This window comes from Grammomys surdaster, unplaced genomic scaffold (assembly GCF_004785775.1).
Source record: "Grammomys surdaster isolate TR1022 unplaced genomic scaffold, NIH_TR_1.0 129, whole genome shotgun sequence".
In the NCBI taxonomy this organism is placed as follows: Eukaryota; Metazoa; Chordata; class Mammalia; order Rodentia; family Muridae; genus Grammomys; species Grammomys surdaster.
The window spans coordinates 16479926-16493812 of record NW_021604587.1 but is presented as its reverse complement, the minus strand read 5'-3'; positions in this window follow the sequence as shown (position 1 = coordinate 16493812).

The window sequence follows — 13887 nt, the reverse complement described above, 5'->3', positions numbered from 1 at the left end:
ACCTCTTTCCTTTGCCCTCCTTGTTCACACCTCACTGACAAGGTCACGTCTATCTGTAGCCCAGGGCCTTCACAGTGACTGTGGCTCTCGTGTGAGACACTTTCCTTCTCTTGTCCACATTGCTGGCTCCTCTCTTGCTCTACACGGATTCTTTATGAGAGCAGCATGCACTCCTCTCCCAGAGCTCCTCACTGCATGCTGTGATGCATGCCACTTCCAAACAAGCAGGGTAGCCTCAGTCTCTCCTCTCTTCTCTTCCTCTTTACCTATCCACTCTAAGTTTTGAGAAAAGATCTCGAGTAGCCCAGGCTGGCCTTGAACTGCCCACGTGACTGAGATGATCCTCATGTCATCACTTGGTGGGTGCTGGATAACAAACATGCACACCTATGCTCAGCGCTAAGTTCTACGTTGTGTAGATTAGTTCTTTGCTTTCTCTCCTCACTGGGATATGAGATAGGTAAGACAAAGATGTTTATCTTTTTTTTGTTGTTTACTGTTGAATCTTTAGCATTGGAACATAACCTGTAACACAACCTGGAACCAAGTGGGCACTGTTAGATTTTTTTTCAGTGAGTGAATCACTCGTTGACAACTTCTGGTTAGTTATATAAAACTGTGACTGCATATAATTTGGGAAAGAAAGAATGTAGGGATGAATTTTAGGTCTTGGTTCCAGAATAACTCTGAGGTTTCGTTAGTATTATTTTTTTTTTGGTACATTTTGTATCAATGTGGGGACAAATGGAAATTACCCACTCTTGTGCACCCACAAACAGCAAAACTAAAACCAAACAAAAGTAAAGGGTCACTACTGATTTAGCCACCTCAGATGAACCAGGAAGCTCTGCACAGGAAATAACTTGACCTGTGGAAGACTGTTCAGGAGCTCCACATCCTTAACCCACCAGTATCTACTCCCAGACTGCTGGGGAGCTGACCTGCAGATGCTGGGGAGCTGACCTGCAGATAGAGTCCCCCCCATCCCTGTTCTAATGAAACCACAAGACACCTAGGCCACAGGCTCACAGCTTCCACCGGAAGAGAGACTGCTGCGCTTCAGCGGGCAGAATTGTTCTGATTAAAGAATAACTCTACTTCTGGAGTTATCTGTAAGTTTCCATGGATTTCCACATTGCCCCCATGGATCTCAATCTGATCTGACAGTTACTATTTTTGTCTGGTTATTCTGAGACAGGGTCTTACTGTGTAGCCTTGGCTGGCCTGGAACTCACTCTGTTACACCTGGAACACACTAGGTAGAACACAGAGATGCACCTAACTCTGCTCCCTGAGCACTGAGACCAAAGGCACATGCCACTATGCTCACCAATTGTTGCCGTCTTGATGGTGGGCATAGGACCTCATATCTCTTCTTTACCACAAGTTTAATGACAAGTCCACTTGCTAAGAGGACAGAGAGCTAGACGTCACCAGGGAGGGCTGATAAGGCTTTCCCACCTATGATGGTTCCAGCGTCTCCCTTCTTTTATTTACTCCTCCCAAGGGAGGTAGAATGATGTAACTGGTTGCTAAATTCAGGAAGCATAAACGCAATCTGCTCAGCTCAGCGAGTTGTTTTGCACTGGGGAGAGAACATCCTTTTGGTATCTGTTCTTTTCTGCTGTTTTAGCTCGTCAGTCTTACCTCGCTATCCTCCCAGATAAGAGGTATGTTTCCACGTCCTGAAGTGGGTGAAGTAGCCCCTCTCTGTCATTTAAATTCCCACTCCATTTCATAATAAGCAATAAGCCTGTTATTTAGTCTTTCATATAATTGAAACAAGCCTCTGCTTTTGAATTCCCCTCTTTTAAAACTAATTCTCAAATCTTTGAGAACCCAGGAGAGGGAGAAGTTGCGATCTGTGAAGCTGTTGAGTGAGTCCTGATATCTCCTTTGCATTGTGCTGTGAGTATTCATTTGTTTCCAGGCCACTTGGCCACAAGGAGATGAATTGCAGAGCCTAAGATAAAAACTAACTAGAAAATGTGCTGTCTCCTGATCTGGATCAAGTTGATAACACACCGTGTAGCCTGGCTGCTGATGTGGGGGAGATATTTGACCAAGAAGATTTGAAGATGACTTTTCCTTGAGGATGATGAGAAAGCTAGGAGAGATTTAAAGGGGGAATATAAGAAAGCACAGAAGGAGATGGTAACTTTAGTGTGAGCACCAATTAATGTTTGCTTTGGAAAAGGCACTCACAGAGTAGGAGCTGGAGTCCTACACTGAGCAGTTCACCTTGGGAGGACTAGTATAGTAGTATCCTAACTATACTCTTGGGAAGTTGTCAATAAGAGAGACTTCTTACCCTCTAGAGGTCACAGCCCAGGGCATCCTGATAGCCAGCACGCTAAGAGGCTGAAAAGCTAGAATGTATTGGGGAAGGCTGGGACCCGGAGCTTTCTGTCCATACCATCATCCTTTTGGAGAGGCTTCCTGAGAAAGAGAGAGTGGGAGTTGGGATCAGGGTTTCCATTACAGGGAAAGTGCCCTTAGTTTATGTTGGCTATGAAGGAGGTAATGGTTACCTTTGTCAACAAATCAAAACTCGAGAGGAGAAGACTAATTTTGAGATACCTGTTTCTAACACTTAGGCTTCTGCTGCTGCCACCAGTTTGAAGCCTTACTGGAGTGGGCAGTGGGATGGGAGCCAGATGGGGAGGAAATGGGAAGTCCTGCCAAATATCTGAGGCTCAGAGGGACCAGAGATGACAGAAGATGTTAGGGGTTGATGTGTGGACCTTCTGTTCTGGGGGCTTCTTCTTCTCCCCCTTCTTCCCAAACATCCTCTTTCTTCCCTATTTCCCCAGCTGCCTGAGTCGCATTCCCCAGAGCCTCCCTGTGGCCTTGGTCCATGCGCATGCTCTGATTATCTTAGTTTCTGTTCCCAGGCTCTGTAAACCTCTCTGCACTGAGCTGCTGATGTTCTGGAACATTTCCTCAAACACTCACCCACGCTGGCCTTCAACAGAGCCTTGCAAGTGCAAATCCAGATGTTCAATGGAGCCAAGCTTTCCAGGAGCAGCCCTGCCCTTGAGCAGCAGGGTCAAAACCTGAGGGACAAATGCTATTATCTGTCCACTTTGCGGGAAGTTCCGGGGGATTTCTGTGTAGGTATTGGAACCGGATGGAATGGAGTCCCACTGCATATGAGACCAACCCTGAGAACACAGCACCCTTCAACTTTTCTCTCTCTCTTAGGACTCCCCCAAGCCCTGCTTCCCTGGATCACCTCCAAAAATATACCACCTGCACCCAAGCTTGTTCAGGCTTTACTATTTTTGGTAAGAATATTTTTGTATCTTTTCTTTCAATATTTGTACCTCTTAATTTTCTTGTTTTCTGCATTGACTAGGCTTTATTATTGCCTGCTGTGGTGCAGCTGTAGGTTTGCTGAGCCTGCTCTTAACACAGACATGGAAGAAAGAAAGCAAAGCCACCATGCTGAAATTCTAGCTGCAGTACTTTAAGATGAGACCAGATTTGGAAATAGGATCTTTGCAGCTTAAATTGAGGTCACTAGACTGAGCTGTGATGCTATATTGTCCCAAGACAGAGGGTTGCTTGGACACAGACATACTCTGGCAAGGACAGTATAGTATGAATCCAAAGGCAGAGCTTGGGCAGAACTTCCATAAGCTCAAGAAAGCCAATGATGCCTTCCGGTCACCAGAGTCAGGGCAGAAACATATGGATCTGGAGCAGGTTCTTCCCACCACTGTCAAAAAAAACCCCAAACAAACAAACAAAAACAAAACAAAACAAAACAAAACAAACAGTCATAGGGATACCTTGATCAGAACCCTGAGGCAAAAAGCACCTTTTATTCAAACCCGATCACTTTGTGGAACATATCGTCCTGGCCAATAAGTATGTCACTAAATGACCACACTGGCAAATGCTTTGAGACACATGTAGTTTTGTACCTGCGTATGGTGGAGGGCGCCTGCCTCTCTGTGTGCTATGGACATCTGGTACTCTCCTCCTGCCACAGAGGCCAGGAGATAGAGCCCAGGTTGTCAGTCTTGGTGGCAATCGCCATCCCTCACTGAGCCACTTCGCCGGCCCTGCGGCTTCTACTTCTGTACTGGGTCTTTTGCTCTCTGCCTTTTTTTTTTTTTTGGCTTGGCAATTCTCATCTTGTTTTCCAATCTTCTAGTTAATATTTCTAGTCAAATTCGCTGGGTATCTTGGAAGTGGAGGCAGGAAGATCAGAAGTCCAAGGTCGTGCTTAGCTACGTTGTAAGTCTGAAGCCTGCCTGAGCTCATGAGATCCTATCTCAAAAGCAAAGCAAAGCACAAAGCAAAGCAAAAGTATGTTTAGTTAAATGATGTTATTCTCTCATTCAGTCTGGATCATATACACTGATAAATGATGTATGGTATCAGGCATCACAACCGTAATACAATAATGTGTGTATTATCTGTCAGTTTTTAAAGTTTGGGGTCATATTTTTTCCTAAGCCAGTTTTGGTACAGCTATCACATCCATTTTATGCTAGAACAACGATACTGTCTGAATAGGTTACTTCTCCCTTATTTTCCTGCCAGTAGATAGGAAGGTGGGGCTGGAACCCAGGCACTCCAACTGCTAAAAAATATGTATACTTCACTGCCAAGAGTGACAGAAAAATTTTACCTATTGTGATATTTTAGCAGATTAGTAGAGTCTGCCAAAAGCACTAGGTTGAGTGGTTCTAAGATCCTATCTATACTTAGTGCTATGATCGATTAACAGTGCCTGCCACACGTGAGGGAGACATGGTAGCAGAATATCAGGCCATGCTGGGTCTTCATTGGTATTATCTATTTCTTATTCTTTCAAGACTCCTTGTCCCTGTGGTCTATGTGGGGAGAGCTCTTGTGCACGTAAGACTAAGTCACAGTGGCTGTGTAGATCTGTGGTAATTTTGAAGTAAATTGAGATCTCCAGAGGGAAGGGAATGCGGATAAACTTTGAAGCCAGACTTCACAGGGCTCAAACTGTGGCTTTTCCATTTACTGGTTGGGTGAGTTTAGTATCTTCATTGATCTGTATCTTTGATTTCAGGTTTTACCCCCCTCTGTATAATGGGAATAACCATTTCTATCCATTGACTTGTTTTGACAACTAGGCAATAAACCACATATAAAGATCATGAGGCAGGGTGTGTGTTCATTCCTTAGGAACAGTGTTTGAGAAGGGTCTACTATGTGCTAGACATTGGCAGTCCTATGAGAAATAACACATGAGTTCTGCTTATGACACTCAAAGTTTGGTGGGTAGCACACACACACACACACACACACACACACACACACACTCATTTCAAGGGGTCGTGAGACAAGTTTGTGGACAAAGGTGTGCATACAATGCTTCTTTGAAGAGAAATCTCCAAAGCCAAAGTCTGAAAACATTTTGTGGAGTGATGGGGGTGATGGGGTGACGGCAGGCAACAAGGGGCAACAGGGAACAAGCAGTCACCTAAGCAGCAGGAGTTTTCTCATCAGAATATAAGTGCAGCTTCATGGGAAATGCTAATTTTCTTCCTTGTCTGATTTCTGGGGACTTGGAATTTGAAGCATCCCTGAGGATTCTTCTGAGGTATAACCCGTCCTTGCATTCAGAAATGGTGCTATCTGCTGGATGAGATAAAGCAACACATGTTAGCAGCTGATGGACCCAGTTCTTCTTTGGGCCTAGGGCTGGGGGAGGGGAAGCTCGTCTTGTGGGCAATGTTTCTGGGGATGGAGATATAAGACTGGGAAGCACAGATTCACACGGAGAGAACTGCAGCATTGCTTTCCCCAAGGAAGTCTGACGCTACCCATTAACATTTAAGCCAAGAAAATGCAACATACTTTAGAGGGTATGTGTATGTAAATTACTATTTATTACTTTGAGAGAAGACTCCCACTCAGGTTTCTCTGGAAGGGAAGATTTTTTGGGAAAAAAAAAGGCAAAAAAAAAAACCAACAAAAATTCTGGTACAAGCAAAAGTATGGTAAAAAGAACAGTTTTTCTCCAGTGTTTGTCAATACATCAACAAGAGGGGAAAACAAAATCAAAGGATCACTCTCTAGCCAAATGTGTTTATTAGCTAACTAACATATACTTACTGAGAAAACACACTGTGTAGATCTGGAGGCAGAGTGTTTGCTGAGAGGATGTGGTCCCTATCCGTATAGAAGAGGCAAGACAGATGGCAAACCATTTCAATGGCATTTTGGGCAAGGGCCAAGAACTACCTCTCTCCTGTCTTGGTGCTGACCATGAAGGATAAGTAAGCACATGGAACGCCAAAAGTTTTCAGTGGCTGGGAGAGAGCCGACAGCCCACCCCTCAGAACTCCAGGTGTGGATCAGAGGTCAAAGAAGCGTGGTGAGATCTGAGGCCAAAATAGGAGTCCTTTTTCCAGATGGAGACCTCTGTGCCCTCTTGTGCAGAAGGTCAAAGGAAAAACTCAAAACAAGAGTCAAAGCAACTTGCTTCAACTTGTCACCTCACTAAAGAGAGAAAGAGCCTGGGAGAGAGAGACTGGAGTGGGGTGATCTTTCTTTACAGTGGCCTTCTAGCAAAGCATGGTTCTGTAACACCCTAAGCCTTTACAGTGAGTTGCTAACAGAAATGGCAGACGTGATGTACTAAGAACCAGACCATGAACTATCGCATGAGGAACTGAGAACACAAGTAAGGTCCAGCGACTGGAGGACGCCATGGCTCTGGACTATTGATCCACTGATATGAGTGGACAAGCCAGAGCTTGAGGAGCATGATGGCTCTGAGCACTCAGGGTTAGAGGAGAGTCATGAAGAAAAGGTGGGGATGCAGGATGTTTTATGTTGCCTCTACCATCCTACTGGACACCCAGACTTCCTATACCCTCCTCCAGGGTCTAGCCTGGTGAGTATAGACTTGTTATTTCAGCAACCAGATATAACCCAGGTCCCACATTCTATCTGTCTGGCTTAGTCTTCTCATCATATCTTATAGCATCTGACCTTGATGCTTCTATAGGGTCCCACATCCTGTGTCCCAACCTAGTCCAACCACCTCCTACTGCACCAAAGCCAACCAACCTCTAGGCTTATGCCAGAATATGCTATACCTGCATCCACCTACAGGGCCCATTGTGTCCCCTCTACCATCCCACTCTATTCCCAGACTTCCTATGTCCTCTTTCAGGGTCCAGCCTGGTGACTACTCCTGATGTCCCCCTCAATGCCTTCTCTGCAGCTTTCAGATCTAGCCTGGATCTCACAGCCAGTGCACTGGCCTGGTCTGGCCTTCCCTGTCTTCCCTGGAGAGGAGTTCTAGGCTTGCATCATTATTCTGTCTACCTATCTGCCAAACCACTGGACTCTCCCAGCCTCAAATCCAATCTTTCCACTGGACCTCTATACCTTCATACTCCCTCCTTAGAGCAGGAAGTACACCCTTTATATCAGCTCAACATCCTCTTTCCATTTGACTTCATTCCACCCAAGCCATTTTCAACCTCTAGACCTAACCCACCCTGACATCTTCTCTTCTTCTCCAACCTGCTTTATTTGTAACAAACTCAGAACTAATGGATCCCTTCTCAGGAGTAACAAAAACATGAAAGATAATGCCTAGTATCTTCTTTCCCAAACCTACCAATCCTGTAGAAATGCTTGCGAATGAGAATTTTCTAGTTGAATCTCAGGACAGAGAAATTTAAAAAATGACAGCTTCCCTCAAAGAATGAAAGAAGACGTAAAGAGAGAGCTCAATGAAATCCAGGAGAAAGAGCTTAAGAAAATAAATGCCTAGGCAATGTGCAAGAAGGCACAAGCACAGAACTGACGGAAATGATGTAGGACTGGAGTGGAATTCAACAGTGATAGAAGCATTGACGAGGATGCAAGCTGAAATAAAGATGTAGTTGAAAAACCCAATAGCCAACTAGAAAACTCAGGGAAAGGCTTTATAGTTAGAGTGAATCAAGCAGAAGACACAATATCAGTCTGAAGTTAAAACAGAGGATCTAGATTAAATAAGCAAAGAGTATGAAAATTAAAAACAAAACAAAAACCAGGAAGAAAACACACAGGAGATGTGGGATACCATAAAAAACAAAACAAACAACAACAAAACCAAACCTTTGAGTTATAAGCCTTGACAAGAGAGAAAATCTCACGTCAATGCCACAAACTAGATTTTCAACAAGATCGTAGAAGAAAGCTTCTCCAAATCAAGGAAGCCACACCTGTACAAATACAACACACACACAGAACACCAAGTAGAGAAGACCAGAAAAGAAGATTCCCACAACATATCACAGTTAAAACACTGAGCATATGCAACAAAGAGAGTAAATTGAAAGCTGCAAGAGAAAAAAAATGCAAGTCACAGAAAGAAAGAAAGAAAGAAAGAAAGAAAGAAAGAAAGAGAGAAAGAGAGAAAGAAAGAAAAAGACATCCATCAGTATAACAGTTGATTTCTCAATGGAAACTTTGAAAGCAAGAAGAGCCTGCAATAATTTATTCCAAGTCCTTAAAGATGGACAGCCAACCTAAAGTAATATGCCCAGAAAAACTATCTGCCATGATTGAAAGAAAAAAACAACAAAAACAAACAACCAAAAAACCCAAGACACAAAAAGCCTAAAATATATCCAACGAACTAAACTTAAGGAAAATACAGGAAACAGTATTTCAGGCCAGAAAGTGGAATGAGTGCAGTAGAGAGACTGTGCAAACAAACTTGAAGCCATAATCGTCAAAACACCAATGCCGCCATTGAGAACACAAAGACCACCACTAAAAGTCAACAGCATGATGACCATAACTGACAATCACATTTTAATAATAACTTTAAATATCAAGGCTTCAATTATCCAACCAAAGACACAGTCTGAGTAAATGAATCAAAACCCAAAATCCATTATCTGCTGCCTGCATGAGGCACAGCTCAGTTTTAAAGATGGGCGCTGCCTTAGAGTAAAAGGAGGGACAGTACTTCAATCAAATGGGACCAGGCAGCATGCAGACACTGCTATCCTAATATCAGACAGATTAGACTTCAAACTTAAACCCATCAGAAGAGATAAAGAGGGACACTCCATTTCAATCATGAGGACAGTCAACCAAGAAGACATTAGTCAACCAAGAAGACATTAGTATCCTCAACATATTTGCCCCAAATGCAAGGGGATCCAGTTTTATTTAAAAAAATTACTACTGGATTTAACAACAGAGATTGACATTAACTCATTAGTAGTAGGTGATTTAAACACGTCATTTCTCCAGTAGACAAACAAAACAAAAAACAAACAAATTAATTGACACCAAATGGACTTAACGGATACCTACAGAATATTCTGTCTAACACAAATAACACACATTTTTCTCAGCAGCACATGGAAGCTTTTCTAAAATAGACATCATCCAGAGACACACAACAAATCTTTACAAATTAAAAAATATGTAAATAACTCCGTGTATCCCTTCTGACTACAACACAATAAAACTTTCTGACAGCAGAAAAACAAAACACTAGTAAGTGTGCAAATTCATTGCTAAACGATGAATGAGTCAAAGAAGAAATCAAAGCAAAACTAAGAAGCTTTCTGGAGCCAAATGAAAATAAAAACAAAACACGATACAACAGAACCTCTGGCACATGTTGTAAGCAGTACTACAAGGAAAAGTATGGCTTTTAGTGCCCACAGTAAATGAATCAGAAAGAGGACAAATGGATGGTATAATGATGCAACTCGAAAAGCAGAAGAAACAAGAACAAACCAAATTCAAACCAACCTGAGGGCAAGAAATAATAAAAATCAACAGAAATCAACGAAACAGAAACAAAGAAGATAATTCAAAGAATCAACAAATTTAGAACTTGCTCTTTAAGAAAATAAAATTGATAGACCCTTGGCCCAGCAAACCAAAAGAAAAAGAGAACCCAAATTAATAGAATCAGAAATGAGCAGGGAAACATTAGAGCAGGCACCAAAGAACGCCAGAAGGTTATAAGGGAATATTTTAAAAACCCATACTCCATTAAGTTGGAAGATCTAAAAAATGTGAATGATTTTTCTAGAGGAAGCCAAACCACAAAATTAAACTAAGAAGCCAACAGCCTAAACAGACCCACAGCCATCAAGGAGATTGAAACAGTAATAAAAGGCCTCCCCATAAAAAAAATTAAGTCCAGGGACAGATGGATGCACAGCAGAATTCTATTTCACATTTGAAAATATCTATAACCAATTTAGCCAATTCTTTTAAAACTACTCAAAGCAAAACAAAAACAAAAACAAACCAAAAAACAAAAACCAAACAAAAACAACCATAAGGAGGCATCCCAAACTCTGTCTTTGAAGCCAGTATCATTCTAAGACAGAACAACAGCAACAACAAAAGGAAAGAGAAAGAAAAAAGAAAAAAACCTGTAGACCAATGTCTCTAATGAACATAGACTAAAATAATACTCATTTAAATACTTTCAAACAGAATGTAGACATATATCAAAGAGATTATGCACCATGACCAAGCTGGCTTTATCACTGACATGTATAGGGGAAATAGAGAAAAGGGAGAACTCTTAGGAAGAGGAGGGAGGTAAATACAGAAGAGGGAGAAAGATGGGCAAAATAACAATAATGACACCTAAAAAGCCACAATGAATCATACTATTAACTATTTACAAAACAAAATCACTACAATAAACATAATTGTGTATAAATATGTAGCTTTAATGAACCTTTCTCATCTCAGCATGGTGCTTCCTCCAAGAGCCAAAGACCACCTAACAAAAAATCCAATACTGGAAATAAGTTGTTGTCCTTGAGTTGTTGTCCAGGGCTGCCTAAGAGATTCCCAAAATGTATAGCCTATTGCTGTTGTCCTTGGTTACTCCTAGAGGTGGAAAGTAAGCCCCTATTGCTGAAGGCACCATGCACTCCAGAAACAGGGTCCAAAGACCCCTAAGATAGAACTGACCTGAAGGTGCCCTCCCTGAGGAATAACTTGCATGGTACCAGAAGGTGTCAACCAACCGTCCTACCCAGATACAATTCCTATGGTCCACACCAATGAGCAGCTTGGTGCAATAACCCTAAGGGTGCAATAGTGGCATACATACCTTGGCAGTAATCAACAGCTCTCTAATCAAACTTGAGACCTGCTCAACAAGAGGGAAATGGTCCTCAGTACTGGAAACGTAGCTAACTACTCAGTGCTAGTGAAGTCATGGTTCTTGGAGGAGACTCTACAACCATTAATTTACTATACCAGTCTAATCTTTAATAACAATCTATAAACCCATAGATAATTGTAGTCTTCACCCCTCAACAAAGAAACTTCTCTTTGCAACAGGTGGAGACAGTTACAGAATACCACAACCAATCAAAATGTAGAATTGTGGAGCCCAGCCCCAATGGATACGTTGTAGAAGAGGGGGGTGAAAGGTTGTGAGAGACACAAGGAGGCTTTTTTAAAAATGAGATTATGTCTTCCGGTGATATTAGAAGCTACATGCACAAAATCTCACCAATATGACCACCCAAATATGAGCTGAACAAGCATGACACCAATGAACATGAAAACTACAGAGGAAAGCCCATAAGGTCTCAGATCTCCACAAAGAATTGTGGGCAACTGTGGAAACCTGGGACTGAGAGAAATGCTGTTCCCAGGGAAGAACACACCGATTGTCCAGTGCCAAACAGTCAGCCCTAAAAACAGGCATACAAGTAGCAATCAATGGATGAATGATTATATATAGGAACATATGCATACAATATATCCATACAGTAACAATTAGTAAAAAGGATGAGGTATGGATTCGGAAAGAGCAAAAAGGGATATTTGGGAGGGATTATAGGGAGGAAAAGGAAGGAGAAATGTAATTAAATTATAATCTTAAAAAGAGAAAAGGAGCAAAACCAATAAATGATTGCTTCATTGATACACTGCCTGGCATAAAAATTAATATCCAGTAGACATGATCATGATAATGAAAAAATGTGTGTGTGGAGGGAGGGCATCTCTAGAGGATGGTAGCCACTGTAGGTTTGCACAGGCAGGGCTTGCCACTAGGGAAATTCCTGGATGCCCAGCAGGGAATACAAACCGATGGACCCTGCTGCCATGCTGAGCGGTTTCTTGTACCCTCTAAGCATGAGGGTTGCAGTCACTCTTGGTTTGCTCTGGGCTGGAGCAGGCTTCAGCCACCTTCAGCTAGGAGCGTTTCCATCAACAGTCTTGGTTCCTGGGAAAGAGCAATGACTCCACTAAATCTGGGCTAAGTGAAACCAAGTCCTTCAATCAGAGAAGAACCCTAGTGATTTCATTCATTCATTCATTCATTCATTCATTCATTCATTCACTTTACTTCCCTCTTCCTCTTTTCCCAGTCCCACCCTTACAAATTCCTACCCCATTACCCTTCCCCTTCTTCTCAGAGAAGAGGAAGCCCCCCCCCCTTGGGTACCACTCTGCCCTGGGACATCCAGTCCCACCAAGGCCTAACCAGGCAGTCTAACTAGGGGAGGGGGAGCAGGGGCTGTCTCTGATGCTGTTGCCCGCCATGGGAACCTAGTGATTTTTAATCATGCTGACCTTGCTAGAGGATTTCTCAAAGAAGACAGAGTGCAGGCTGAATCCAAAAAAACAATGCTGCTCATAGCTGTTTCTATCGCTGTTCTCAGTAAGAAGAGCCATCAAAATGCCCCAATGTTAAATATTAATTCAGTTCCTACAAAGGATATGCTTAAGATTTTTCCCCTTCACAGATAAAGCCTGGTGTTGATGGAATTTAGGAGTTAAAATGTGTTGGGTGGGACATAGTAATAGGAAAAAATTACACTGAATAGAGACAATCTCCTGTTGCAGAAGTTATCTGTAGCAATACTTCCAGCAGGGAACAGCTTAGAAAGGTTGGACTTGAGAGTCAGTGTAGTCAGGGGGAGAAAGGGGCTGTTAGAAGTCAGACACCTTCCAGAGGACAAAGAGCTGTCCTCTACAGCCAGACAACGGGCATCCCATGTATCCCGCATGACATTGGTCACTTTCAGAGGGACAGGACGTCGGGGTAAAAGGGCATGGAGCAAGGAGCCAGCCTTACCATAGGTCTATGGCCATGGCCTGGACTTGCCATCATCCTTGCACTGTAAATGGGCCTATACTGGCCTGTCAGTCTGTAGTCTGTGAGCCCTTGATATTCAGATAGTAGGAGAGAGGGCATCAAAAGAAGGTACTAGGAGGCATCAAGAAATAGACAATGTGTCTAAAATTTAGGAATGGGCCAGAAAAGGATTGTGGAAGTTAAGCACTTTCTAATATGAAAAGGTTTTCATGTTGCTGTGGTCTGGGTGTTTGTCATTTCCAAAGCTCAGGTTGAAATTTTGTCTTCAAAGTCTCATATTAAAGATACTTCGGAGAAGGCCATAGGAGGTAGTTAGGACTGAATGAGGTAATGATGGTGGCCACTTTGTGTCTTCATAAAGAAAGGAAGGGTCCAAGTCATAAAGTTTGACTTTTCTTGCCATATTGTACCTCCCCAGGACACTAGTGAGGGTTACATCAGTGAAGAAACTGTCTTCAGGCCACCCTTGAACTTGAACCGCTTGGCTTCATCGATTTGTGATATTTAATTATAGCAACAGAAGCTGGACCAAACTGTACGGAGTTGAGAACATTCATCATGGCTCTTTCACTGGCAGAGTTAGAGTTTGAAGCTGTTGTGCCGAAGAGTTCTATGAGATGGCCCTTCTCATGAAGCAGTAAGAGCTTAGGGTATTCAAGTGGGATTCAGTGACTCCCACTTAGAAATAACCATGATGAAGGTCATGTCCTGTGACCTTAGATGAACAAACTTCTCAGGAGGTGATTAGGCACTAAGTGTGTCAGCTGATGGCAAATGTGTGAACATCC